The following is a 12,636-nucleotide window of genomic DNA, read 5'->3' as shown; positions in this document are numbered from 1 at the left end:
GTTTATCCACCCTCTTGTGGGTGGGCGCCACAAAGGTACTAATTTCTTGGTTAAGATGGCTTAGTACGTGAAGGCACTTACACCAAGCTAGACAACCTGAGTTCTATTTCCAGGACCATACGGTGGAGAAACCCAACTCCCACAAAGTGTCTTCTGAATTCCACGTGCAGAGCATGGCACATGTATGCATGCAAGCGCACATACACACACACACACACACACACACACACACACACACACACACACCACAACAATAACAAAAACAAAACAAACAAACAAAAAAACAGAAATACTGTGGCAAAGCCAAGCCTGGTGGCACAGGCTTATAATCCCAGATACTCATGAGGCTGAGGCCAGAAGATCACAAGTGCAGGACCTCCTGTGCTAGAGGGAGTTCAAGGCCTGCCCTGAACTTAGTGAGACTCGGTCTCAAAATAAAAACTACCAAGAGGGTTAAGGGGAACGGCTCAGTGGTAGCATGCTTGCCTCGAATATGGGGGTGCTGGATTTCATCCCAGCACAAGTAAGAAAGGAGGAGGGAGAGAGACTGTTACACCGTGTTTTCGCGTTTTTTAAGACAAGGTCTCGCAATGTTAGACAGTCCAAACTGTCCTCAACACCTTAATTTAATGAAGGCTTTTTAGGAAAGTGGATGGAGGGTCAGTATGGCTCTCCTGTCCTGAGCGTCAGAGCCTGAGGAGGCAGGTGCTTACGTGTCACATGCACAGAAAGAGGAATCAGAAGAACTGTGCCCACAGTTCCAGGTGCAGGACCTAGGCAGCCTCAGGATGCAAACTCAACACTTCCCAAAGCAGCAGCTGCAGGGGTCAGCTGTTACTATAATTCCCTCTGGTGGGCGGAGACACCGGGTATTTCTGAACGTGTCAATTTTTACCTACTCCACCTCCTTGGTGAGATGGTGGCATTTAAAAGACTTAACTTTCTTCTTCACCACACACCCCCCCCACCCACCCCATCTGTCTCCTGAAGCAGGTAGGATTGAAGTCAGGATGAAGATGTGGGCAGCTGCCAGAGACTGGGACAAGAATAAGCCCAGAACAGATTTTCTTGTCTTCTCCACCACCTCCCCCACCACACACACCTTCCCCTCACTGCACCCCCAGAAATCATGTCAAGTATTCTGGTCTGCCTCGACATGCTCTCCAAACAAACCAAGAACACCACTGTACTCAGTGAGCTTCTCCAAGCACAGCTAACAGTATATGGGCCTTTTCCCAGGGGCACATATGGGACACACCCTAGGCCCTTACAGAGGCTGTCAAAGGCCAACTGCCTCAGCCCTTCCTCCGAACTGCAGCCTCGCAGACCAACACACATGATCCTCCCTTCCCTGGGTCTCCCCCAGGGCCTTTGGGCATGCTGTTTTCCCAGGCCAGGATGCTGGTCACTGTGCTTTCTCAGCCCAATCTTCCATTCTTCATGGAAATGTTCCCTGAATGCCTCCTCCCAGGACAAGGGCACTTGATACTCATGGCTCAGCCTGCTTCTCCCCTCACAAAATGGACCTCTACTAGCCTCTGGCAATGTGGCCTCCTCTGTTGGCCCAGGAGCTACACAAGGCAGGGACAGAGCCTGCCCTGGTCCCCATCACAGGGCCAGCCCTAGAACTTAATTCCAGGAAGGCCAACAACTGGAACCACAGATTTTGTGCTCTAGACCCCCAAGTAAAGGTAAAACTAAATACTCCACGTTCACTGGATCCCTAAATATGGTGTCCACTGTGTCAGCACTGGCACCAAGGGTGCATCTGTGACCAAAACCCCTGCTATGGGAGGAGAGGGCAAAGTAAGTAAGAAAAATTATACAGCATATTCCAAGTGTTCAGTATCAAGGAGAAAGGCAGTATACAGAAGACCAAGGAGAGGTCACAGGAAGGCTCGTGGAGATGGTAACATCTGAGCAAAAATGTGAACCAGGCAAGCCCCATGGAAAGGTGGGAGAAGAGCATTCCTGGCAGGACTGAGGTTCTGCAGTGAGAAAAGAGCCATTGAGCCAGGCCTGGCATTTCTGAAGGCTTTGGTTCTCCCTGGGAAAGAGATGGAGACCCGTGGGCCTGAAACAGGCAGGGTGAGGGGCTTCACATGGACCCTTCGGCCTCTAGCGTAGCAGCCCAGGTCCTCAGTGAGACAGGATGTATCACAGCCTTCCTTTCCACTGGTCCCAACACTTACACCATGTGCCTCACTTGGGGACCATAGGAACCATACCTGATAGAAAAGAAGGAGAGATGGGAAGTATTTAGAGTACCCAACAGCCAAATAGCTAAGATACATACAGTCAAAGAGACTAGACTGCTGCCATCAGACCCCTAAGCCTGCAACTCTGTCTGCCTTTGCTCCCAGAGACAGAGCTGCCATCACCCTTCCCACATCGCTCTCTCCCATGCCCAGGCCAGCCCTCATCATGTCTGACACCCTGCAGACCTCAGCTGTCTCAAACACACATATGCATGCTGTGCACACACACACTCACTCCCGCACGCACAGCAGGCCTCGACCTGGTGACAGCTTCATCGTCATCACTCTCTGTACTCTGAAGCGGGGCCTGTGCTCGGAGGGTACCCAGGAGCAAACAGCCAGGCGCTCTCCCAAAGTGCTGGCACAAGCTAAGGTGAGTCCTGATGGATAACTGCTACCACCTTCCCCCTTCTGCAGATAAGCAGCTTGAGGCCAGAGCCTAACCTGGGAACACAAACCACACCGGACAATGCACTAAACCAGTGCAGGAAACTTTCATCTGTCCCTAAAGTTGAGCAAACCAATCCAACTTCTGTATTGGCAGAACAGTGGACTCTGAGCACCTACCTATGGCTAGCGTACTGAAGAACCACATCCCCTCTGTTTTACTGTGATCACTTAAGAGTACAAACAGCGCATGACAAGCAGCTGTCAGGCTGCAGGCAGCTCCCTAGATCCTGGGCTTGTAACACCTGGAGCCTGATGAAGGAGGAGAGTGGGCAGGGTTCTCTGGCTGAGAGGGCATCACGGCACCCAGCTAGAGGTCCCATCCATGTCCATCCTACCCAGGAGATAGGCATGCTAGGTGGCAGGCCTCAGTGACCACCAGAATCCTGCTGCACCCCTTCCAGGGGGCTGCACATCTGGACATCTGCTCCCTGGTCTGGAAAATAGGATTAAGCACCAACAGGACTTATGTTATGTGCTTATGTTAACTCAAAAGACAATTTTTTTAGGCAGGGTATGGCAGCAGTCAGGAGATCAAAGCAGGTGCATCTCTGTGGGTTCAAGGCCAGCCTGGTCTATTCAAGGAGATTCAGGCTAGCTAGCACAGTGAGCCCCTGTCTTGAGAGAGACAGAGACAAAGACACACAAAGACAAACAGAAGGTAATTTTTTTTACACCCCTGCATTGCACGGCAATCCACTGAGGCATGCTCAGGGTACAGCCAAGGATATGACAAGCCTGGGGAAATGGCAGCCTTCATACAACGGCAAACTCTGAGATCCAAGACCATCCAGAACCCTAGCTAATAAAGGCCAGGGAAGTAGCTTATTAACATAGTGACTAGGGTTGGAATGGAATCATAAAGATGATCCACAGCATGCCTATATTAGGGTTTTGTTTTGTTTTGTTTTTGTTGTTTTGTTTTTCGAGACAGGATTTCTCTGTGTAGCCTTGACTGTTCAGGAACTCGCCTATAGATCAGTCTAACCTCAAACTCACAGAGATCCACCTATCTCTGACTCCTCAGTGCTGGGATTAAAAGGTGTGTGTCACTACCACCTGGCTAAGTTTCTGAAAATAAAATATAATCTAAATGAAAATGCACAGGTGAAGAACAGAGACTACCCCAGGCCCCACTCCAAGGCCTCTGGCTATCAGCTCGAAAAGCCAGGCCCTCAGAGAGCCCATCTATAAAGCAGACCACAGTTGGCTTTGTGCCCTTGTCTGCCCATCTCCCAAGCCACCACCCTGACCCAGCCTCTCCTCACACAGACACCCTACCTGCTTCCTGGCTTCCTCTGAGGGGATGAAACCTTAACTCCTCACTCCCAAGTTCCTGCCATCTGTCCTTGGGTACTCCCTCAGCTCCAGGCACTCTAGCCAACTCTGTCGGGCTTACCCTCCCAACCTTGCCCAGCCCACCCTCCCAGCTTCCATTACAGCCTGCCTGCTCTCTGCTCAGGAGCTGCCCAGGCCCAAGCACACCTGTTTCCTTCCTTGGCCACTCACATGGGCAAACAGGCTTTCCTTGCCCCTATGCTTAGACTGGGTGCTATCCCGGGCAACCAGAACCATACAAGGCATAGAAAGGACTCAATAAAAATTTACTGACAGAGTGGAATATAAAAATGACCCAACCAGGCATCATGGTGCACATCTTTTATCCCAGTACTCATAAGGCAAAAGCAGGTGTACCTCTGTGAGTAAGAGCCTGGTCTGCATAGTTCCAGGCTTTCCAGGGCTACATAACGAGACCCTGTCTCAAATAAATAAATAAAGGAAAAGACAAACAAACAAACTGGCCTTTTTTATTGTTTCTGCCAGGTACGATGGTACACACTTGTAACAACAAAACTCCGAAGGCGCAAAGGGACAAGCCCACCAACAATAGCACAAGACCAGCCAGGGTTATACAGAGAACTCTTGCCTCAGGACAGAACAAAAACTCAGAGCCAAGCATGATGGTGTATGCCTGTCATCTCAGCATTGGAGAGACTGAGGCGAGAGAGAGGATGATGACGATTTTCAGGCCAGCCTGAGCTACACAGCAAGATCCTGTCTCCAAAGAGGGCCGAGAAGCTGGTCAGAGTGTGAAGGCACTGTCTCTGTAAGCACAGGGGCCAGAGTCTGAATCCCCAGCCACTACAGAAAAGCCAGGCAGAGGGGCTGGAGAGATGGCTCAGCAGTTAAGAGCATTAGCTGCTCTTGCAAAGGACCCAGGTTTGGTTCCCAGCAGCCACACAGCAGCTCACAACCATCTGTGACTCTAGTTCCAAGGCATCTGACCCTTTCTCTGGACTCCAAGGCACACATATGGTACAGAGACATACATGTAGGCAAAACACTCATATACATAAAACTCTAAGCTCACAACATCAGCACTGGGGGGTAGAGACAAGAGGACCCCCAGAGCTCACTGACCAGCCAGCCTAGATGAAACAGCAAGCTCGGGTTCAGTGAGAGATCTTGTCTGAGGCAGAAAAGCAGCAAATTATAGAAGACCTGACATGGGCATGCTCACCCATAAACTCAAGTGAATGCACCACATACAACCAAAATAAGCAAAAGATGTTAGGTATCACTGTGTGCCTCAGGGTCTCATCTACTAACTGGAGGCTAGAGCCCTTCCCATGCCCCAGGATGCCATGCCTGGGTACAGTGCTAATGCACAGGGCACACACAGGAAACTCAGTGTGAGTCGGCATCATAGCTCATCAGGCCCTATGCTCCCAAAACTCCCAATACTCTGAACCCACTCTTCCAGTCCACAAGCACAGGCTGCCCACCCCAGATCTTCTCTCAGGTGCCATGAACCATGGCAGCAACAGCTCAATCAATCAAGCACCTTCTCAACAGGCGGGTGCTCTCTTACACATTAGCTTCCTGAAGCCTCCTATAACCCTGCGGGAACATTTCCACATCTAACTGAGCAAACTGCACCTCAGAGAATGAACCCAGGTGCAACCTCACAATACTAAAAGCAGAGCTCTCCATCAGCCATCCAAGGTCCAATCAGCAGCAGAGAATGAGGAGTCCACGGGCGGCAGCCCCACACATTCAGGAAGGCCACAGAGGTGGCAAACGGAGAAAAGCTTGGATTTCTGACCTCACCCTCAGAAAAACATCTGTAGATGAACTTGCCGAAGGGACCTCTGACATGGAGTCTCTCCTGGCACAGCCCACCCAGAGCACAGGCCCTGCTGTGGGTGCTGAGCTGGCAGTGGGTCCTGCCCCAAAGGACCAGGCTGAGATCTCACCCTGCAGTCCTCCCTCCCTCTTGGTCCTGTTCCTAGACTGTCTCCCCCAGCTGGGCCTCTCGCTGCTTGGCTGGCTGTCCACAGAGTCTGCCACGGAACCACCCGTCCATGCAGCCTGGAGGCCTGGTGGCGGAGGAGGGCCTTCTGCAGAGCTCCAGGAAGCTAGTGAGGCCCACAGAAGGGTGCTTGAGGGTTCTCCAAAGGCCTGACTGAGATCCACCACAGACGATGCCTCTTCCCATCCCTAATCCCTGGGGTCTGTGTAGACCCCCAAGAGGTTCACTCTGCTCTTTCCAGATCAAACCTTGGAAAACACACACCAGGGCTCCTGCCTACAGCATCAAGACTTAGGAATGAGGCTCATGGGCCGGACTAGAAGACATCCTCACAGCCCACTAAGCACCTTTGTGCTGAGGGGACCCTGAAGCCAAACCATACAAACACAGCATCTGATCCACTTCCACTTGAGGGCCTAATAGAGGCACAGGGGCTTTCAGGGCCATTAAGGAACAGCCAGAGCCAATCCCTTCCATCTTTTCACTCAGAGCCTGTCACAACTCCATTGTGATACTGTAGGCTAAAGCCACATGTCAATCTTATTAAGGAAGGCCCCCCTCGACCTCTTAATTAAACCAAGTAGAATCATCACTCTCCTTCCCAGACCTCCATTTATCTTGCACTCCTAACACCAACCTTAACCTGCTGTGCGGCCACACTATCAGCCGGTCCCCAATCTCACTAGAAGGGAAGGCCCAAGACCTGCTCCTTCCAGCTTTGGAGGCCAGCAGGAAGCAGTGGGCAGACTACGGCAAGGACCCTTCCTGTCAGTGTGACAACCACTCACACTGTTACTTCGCAACAGCAGCTGGCTAGACCAGCTGGGGATGCGTAGACAAGTCAGCCCATTGAGTCCCCACCTCAGTCCCTAAAAGTAACAGCCATGACCCCGGGGAACACAGTGTGAAACCACAGAAAAGGGAGGCAACCAGTGGGTCTCCACCAAAGCAGTTGTGAGGCAGTTATTCTCTCAAGGGGGAAGTGGGAGGCATGTGAAACAGTGCCCAGCCCCAGGCAGAAGCTTGAAAACCTCCAAGGCCAAAGTCACCACCCAACTGAGTAAATCCTCGGACTCCAAATTCCTTCCCAGGCTGAGGAAGCAGCACACACCCCATCCCCTAGCCACCCGAGCTCACCGACCATGCAGGCCTCTCTGCCTGTGGTGCATTCCTACCCCTCACCAAGCTCGGCCTCCCACCACACCTCCGCACTGGTCCAGGCTGCCCCGGTCTCCCTGCTGCTCCCAGGCTGCCCTCCTCTCACCCACGTGCCTGTCCTGCCTGACCTAGCCTAGAGCCCTTCCCTGCCGCTACATCTAAAGAAGCTGCCAAAGAAGCCCATCGTCTCCTCCAAACCCACCACCCAGCAGCTATCCCACTCCTTGCTTACCCCCTTATTGGTCTCCTTCAGCTCCACAAAGGACTGGCACACACTCTGTAGATCAGGCTGTCCTGGAACCCACAGAGATCCACCAGCATCTATCTGCCTCCTGTGCGGCCCCACACCCGACAGGATAGGGACTTTGTCAGTACCCCAGTGTCTCCATCTATGAAACACCCTGCCTACTCCCGCCCTTCCCACCACGCCATGGCTGTGGTAGACGTTCAATAAAAGCACACCAAGGTAAGCACCCAACTTGGAACTCTGGGAAGGATCCAGAATCTGTGCCACAGAAGGCAGTAACTACATGAGCAGAGGCAGGGGGCTGCACTTCTTAGCATACTTGACTCTGCCACCGTGTACCTGAATCTGGGAGAGAGGCTAATGCCAGCCTTGCCTTTCTGATGCCCTCTGACAAGCTTCTTCAGACTGGCTAGGGCCCTCAGGGTTCTAGCAGCAGTAATATGAATACAGTTTGCTAGACCACACATATGACCACACATGCCTGTCTATCACTTGTGACTACACAGAGGAGGCAGCAGGATCTAGGCTTCCCTGCTGCCATCTGAGGAGGGCACTATCCTCCCTGGATCACATGAAGAAGGGCATCGAGAAGGCTGAAGCATCTGCTCAAAGCCACACAACAACCAGCACCTGTGGTTAAAAGACGTCTAACTCAGCTCTGTCTCCAGGTTTCTCTAGCAGGACCAGAAATGCTGAAACTGCCGAGGGCAAGAACACTCAAAGTACCCCCGCGTGGGGAGAAAGCAGGTTCCCAGGAAGAGTCAAGAGTCCGGGACCTCTTGAGCAAATACAATATGGTCCCAGAGCCCAAGTACTCTGTGTCTAAATCCCAGCCTGGCCTTCAAGGGGTCTGATAAGACCTGGAAGCAGGCACAACAGCCGTTTTGAAAACTGGATTTATTGTTGTGTGTACATGTGCATAATTGGGGGGTGCATGCTGTGACACGCGTGTCTGTGGAGTTGGTTCTCCCCTTCCACCTTTATTCGGGTTCTGAGGATTGAACTCAGGTTGCAAGGCCTGCGCAGCAAGTGCCTTTACTCACTGAGCCATCTTGCCAGCCCAACACAATTCTTTACAGAAGCTGGGAACCAGGACACTGAATGTCTGGGTGAAGACTGGACAGAGCTGGGTCCCTAGACACCTGACGGAATCAAAAGTAAGGGATGAACAGGGCAGGTGCCTCAGTCCCATGACAGGTTCTGAATGTCCACACAGACTACCATGGTTGGCACCATGGTAGCAGTTTCTATCAATTAACTCATTGACTCCTCACAGCAGCTGGAGGTGGGTGGTTTTTGCAGTCCACTGCATGAAGGTGAACACTGTGGCCCCAATCACACCGCCAGAAGAGATCACCCTCCTCCTGCCTCTAACATGGGTGCACAGCAGCTGCCACCATGTCCCCACACAGCTCGCCTGCTAGCTCCTACTGTCCCCAGCACACATGTGCCCAGGGTTAAAAGACGTCTAACTCAGCTCTATCTCCAGGTTTCTATAGCAGGACCAGAAATGCTGAAACTGCCGAGGGCAAGAACACTCAAAGTACCCCCGCGAGGGGAGAAAGCAGGTTCCCAGGAAGAGTCAAGAGGGTGGAGACCCGCTACAGTCTGGGACCTCTTGAGCAAATACAATATGGTCCCAGGGCCCAAGTACTCTGTGTCTAAATCCCAGCCTGGCCTTCAAGGGGACTGATAAGACCTGGAAGCAGGCACCTCCTCCTTCAGGCTTCAATTTCTGACTTAGGAAAGAAAGAAAAAAAAAAAAAAAAAAGAAAGAAAGAAAAGAAAAGAAACAAACACCAAATAAAGCCACAGGTCCAAGGCTGGACACAGAGTATGTAGTCACAAGCAAAAGCCATCATGGCTCAGTGCCTCAGTTGCCTTCCCTATGACCTAGGCGTAACATTCCTACCTCACTCTTAGGTCTTATAAAGTAGACACAACTGTCAGTATGTTTTGAGACTTAAATGAAGCCATGTACAAAAGGCCTATCACATATCTAGCATGATGGGAATGCTCAATCACACATGCTATTATTCACTATCACTATAAATGGTGGGTCCCTGTGATTTGGTTTCCTCAATTAAAAAGGAGAGCATGGGGGCTGGAGAGATGGCTCAGAGGTTAAGAGCACCAACTGCTCTTCCAGAGGTCCTGAGTTCAATTCTCAGCACCCACATGGTGGCTCACAACCATCTGTAATGAGATCTGGCACCCTCTTTCATATACATAATAAATAAATAAATCTTTAAAAAAAAAAAAAGGAGAGCATGACAACAGGGATCCTATACAGCATCCTATACAGTGTGTGGCACACTGACTGCACTGAGTGACGGTCAGCCACCAATTTCACAGTCATTACCTTTATTGCTCCTGTTAACTCTGCCAGGCAAAGCTTCGAAAGCTACCAGGAGAGGACCGGATAAGCACATCCCTAGTGGAGAAAAACCCTAGAGAGTACCCACTGCCTCAGCCACACCTAGACTTTCTCTCTGGGAACCATGGCACATGAAAGCCAGTTAGCATAGACACCAATGCTATAGAGCAATGGCTACGGTCTGTTCCCTTGATCATATCACCAGCCTGGTCAGCTAGGTCAATCAGGGACTGCAGCCAATCCTCCAGGAAATCTAGACCTGGGGCAAAGGTCATGGGGCAAGCCAAGGTCACAGGCTAGCCTAAGGAGCAGGGACACTGACCACACACTTCTGGGGTTCCCTGCTTAGGAACCACAATGAGAAAGTAGATCTGTGGGGAACATAACAATCCCAAGCAACATAAAGTGGCCTTCCTCCCTAGGCAAGACTGAGCTGGGTGAAGTGTGCCCCCTCCAAGTCCCCTTGGCCTCTGCAGAGAGGAACAGCTGGGAAAACAGCACTCAACCTCGCCACGACCAACTGTTATCACTCAGCTAGTAGGAGCGTAAACAGGACCTGAGGTTGAGCTGGTAATAAGGAGGCATGAGCAGCCACGTGGCCAGGGACGGAGAAACTTTGTGGACTGGACTGGTATAGGCCCCTTCACATCCCTGCCTACAACAGCAGGCAGTACCTGAACTCTGAACGGCTTCTCTGGGAAACGGAAGAGTAGACAAGCTGGAAATCAACCTAATCGGAACCCTATATTCTTCCAGCAGAGGCTGGTCACCAGGCCCCAAAAGGTCCCCAAATGAGAGAAATAGGGTCCCCAAATTCTGAGAATCAAGCCATCCCAGTCGCCTTGCTCTGGAGAAGAGCTGTCCCTCAAAACACACCTTCCTCTCAAAAGGTGACAAGCAGGTCCAGAGGCACAGCTCCTTAAATCCAAGCCCAACAACCCCTCCCTTTCCTAATAGGGAGCCAGACTAGAGATCAGAAAACTTCAGTGACTTCTAAGACAGATCTCCACCCACGGAAGGAAAGAACTTGCCAAAGGATGTCCCACACACCTTAAAGAGAAATAACCTGGGAGGGGTTCTGGCGTGGAGAGGGGACAACCCGTGATAAAGAGCACCCCAGTAACGATCCCGTTCTCCCCAAAGTCATTAAGAAGTTCAATAAAGGGTGAGCTGAGTGTAAACGCCTACCCCCTGCACATTACAGGAAGCAGAAAGCACTCCTCGCCCACTCGGCATCACACCCCCAAAAGTACTCTCCTTAACACTCATCCAGGCCTCCCGGCACCCTGTGCCTCAAATACGATAAACATCGCAGCCCTCCTCCCAACCCTGCTCTCCTCCTGATACTAAGGACGGCTCTCTCGTGCCTACGTGGTACTACTCTGACGGCCCCATTGCGGCCACCCCTGGTTCAGACTCCTCTCCAGAAGCTCCCATCCCTCTAAGTGCACTATAGGAACGGTTCCCAAAGCACCCAAGCGGCACAGCCCTCTACACTTGACACGGTGCGCTGCCTCAAAGCTGGACGGCTAGCACAGCACAGCAGGAGCTGTCTCCCCCAGGGCAGCCCCCAGCCCGTGCAAACTGAGCGAGCTCCCCCGCGGCACCGCAGTGGTATGGACCGCCGCCCTCACCCCCCGTCCCTCTGGGCTGATCCCCGAGCCCCGGAGCAGCCGCCCCCACTCAGTTCCGGAAGGGGGGGGGAAGCCTCCAGGTCCGTGGTCCCCGCCCGGCGGGCACCGGTGGTACAGCCCAGCGCGGCCCCGCGGGGGGCCAGGACGCGACCATCGCGGAGGGGAGGGCACTTGGGGACACGCGCTGGCGCACTCACCTGTCACCGGCGGCCGCCCAGCCTCTCCGGCGGGGCTCTACCCCCGCCCATCGCCACGCTGCGCTCGCTCGCACTCCTAATATTAGCTGGCGGCAGCAACGGCGGCAGTGGCGGCGGCGGCGACGCCTTCTCCGAGTCAGGCCCAACGGCTCGCGCGGCACGGCCCCCCCGCCCCCTCCCCCCAGCCCCTGCTCACCGCCCCCTCCCACTCGCTGGCCGGAAATACCGCCTTTTCCAGCCACAAACAGGAACTGACGTACGAAGACCATGGGAATGGCCTCAGAAAACATCAGATCGCAAGCGCAGAGACAAGAAGGAGGCGGGCCCACAGCAGCGCGCCTGCGTACATCTTAAGTAACGCCCGTCGTGGGCTTTTTTTGAGCTTCGTTCTGGCGGTGGAGGGAGAGTGTTACGCACGCGCAGTAGTATGCCAACGTTGGCTTTCCCCGAAGGCCCAAAGTGATTATTTCCCGGCAGTCCAAGGGCCTTATTTACATACGCTTTGATCTCGTTTTACTCGTGTTCCTAGATCAGTGGTTCTCAACCTGTGGGTCACGATGAACCTTTCACAGAGTCACCTAAGACCATGGGAAAACACACCTATTTACACTATGATTCTACAATTCGTAACAGTAGCAAAATTACAGTTACGAAGTAGCAACGAAAATAGTTTCATGGTTGGGGGTCACCACAAGATAAGGAACTGTATTAAAAGGGTCGTAGCATTAGGAAAGCTGTCCTAGACTTATTTATTTGGCTTTTTTTGACACAGGGTTTCTCTGAGTAACCCCAACTGTCCTGGAACTACCTGGACACCGGTTGGCCTCCAACTCACGGGGATCTACCTGCCTGGGCTTAAAGGGCACCAACCGGATAGTTCCTAGTCTTTCTTCCTTCCTTTCTTCCCTTCTTTCTTTCTCTCTCTCTCTTTCTGTCTCTTTCTCTTCTTCTTCTTCTTCTCCCCCCCCCCCCCCGTCCCCCCCCACCAGCCTTTCTTAAAGAGGA

At 52.4% G+C, this 12,636-nt stretch overlaps 1 protein-coding gene across 2 annotated transcripts in view; it reads right to left on the bottom strand.

Moving 5' to 3' along the window:
- Akt2 (AKT serine/threonine kinase 2) overlaps positions 1 to 11,799 on the bottom strand; it is a 49,484-nt gene extending 37,685 nt beyond the window's left edge. For both annotated transcript variants that reach the window (XM_052762086.1, XM_052762088.1), the window contains exon 1: positions 11,632 to 11,799. The gene's annotated coding sequence lies outside the window, so the exon portion shown is untranslated. The remainder of the gene's footprint in view (positions 1 to 11,631) is intronic.
- Between the last annotated feature and the right edge of the window lie 837 nt (positions 11,800 to 12,636).

The sequence above is a fragment of the Peromyscus californicus genome, unplaced genomic scaffold (assembly GCF_007827085.1).
Source record: "Peromyscus californicus insignis strain IS unplaced genomic scaffold, ASM782708v3 Scaffold_4__1_contigs__length_199733344, whole genome shotgun sequence".
In the NCBI taxonomy this organism is placed as follows: Eukaryota; Metazoa; Chordata; class Mammalia; order Rodentia; family Cricetidae; genus Peromyscus; species Peromyscus californicus.
The sequence above is the reverse complement of the archived record's forward strand: the minus strand, read 5'-3'. Positions and strand labels throughout refer to the sequence as shown.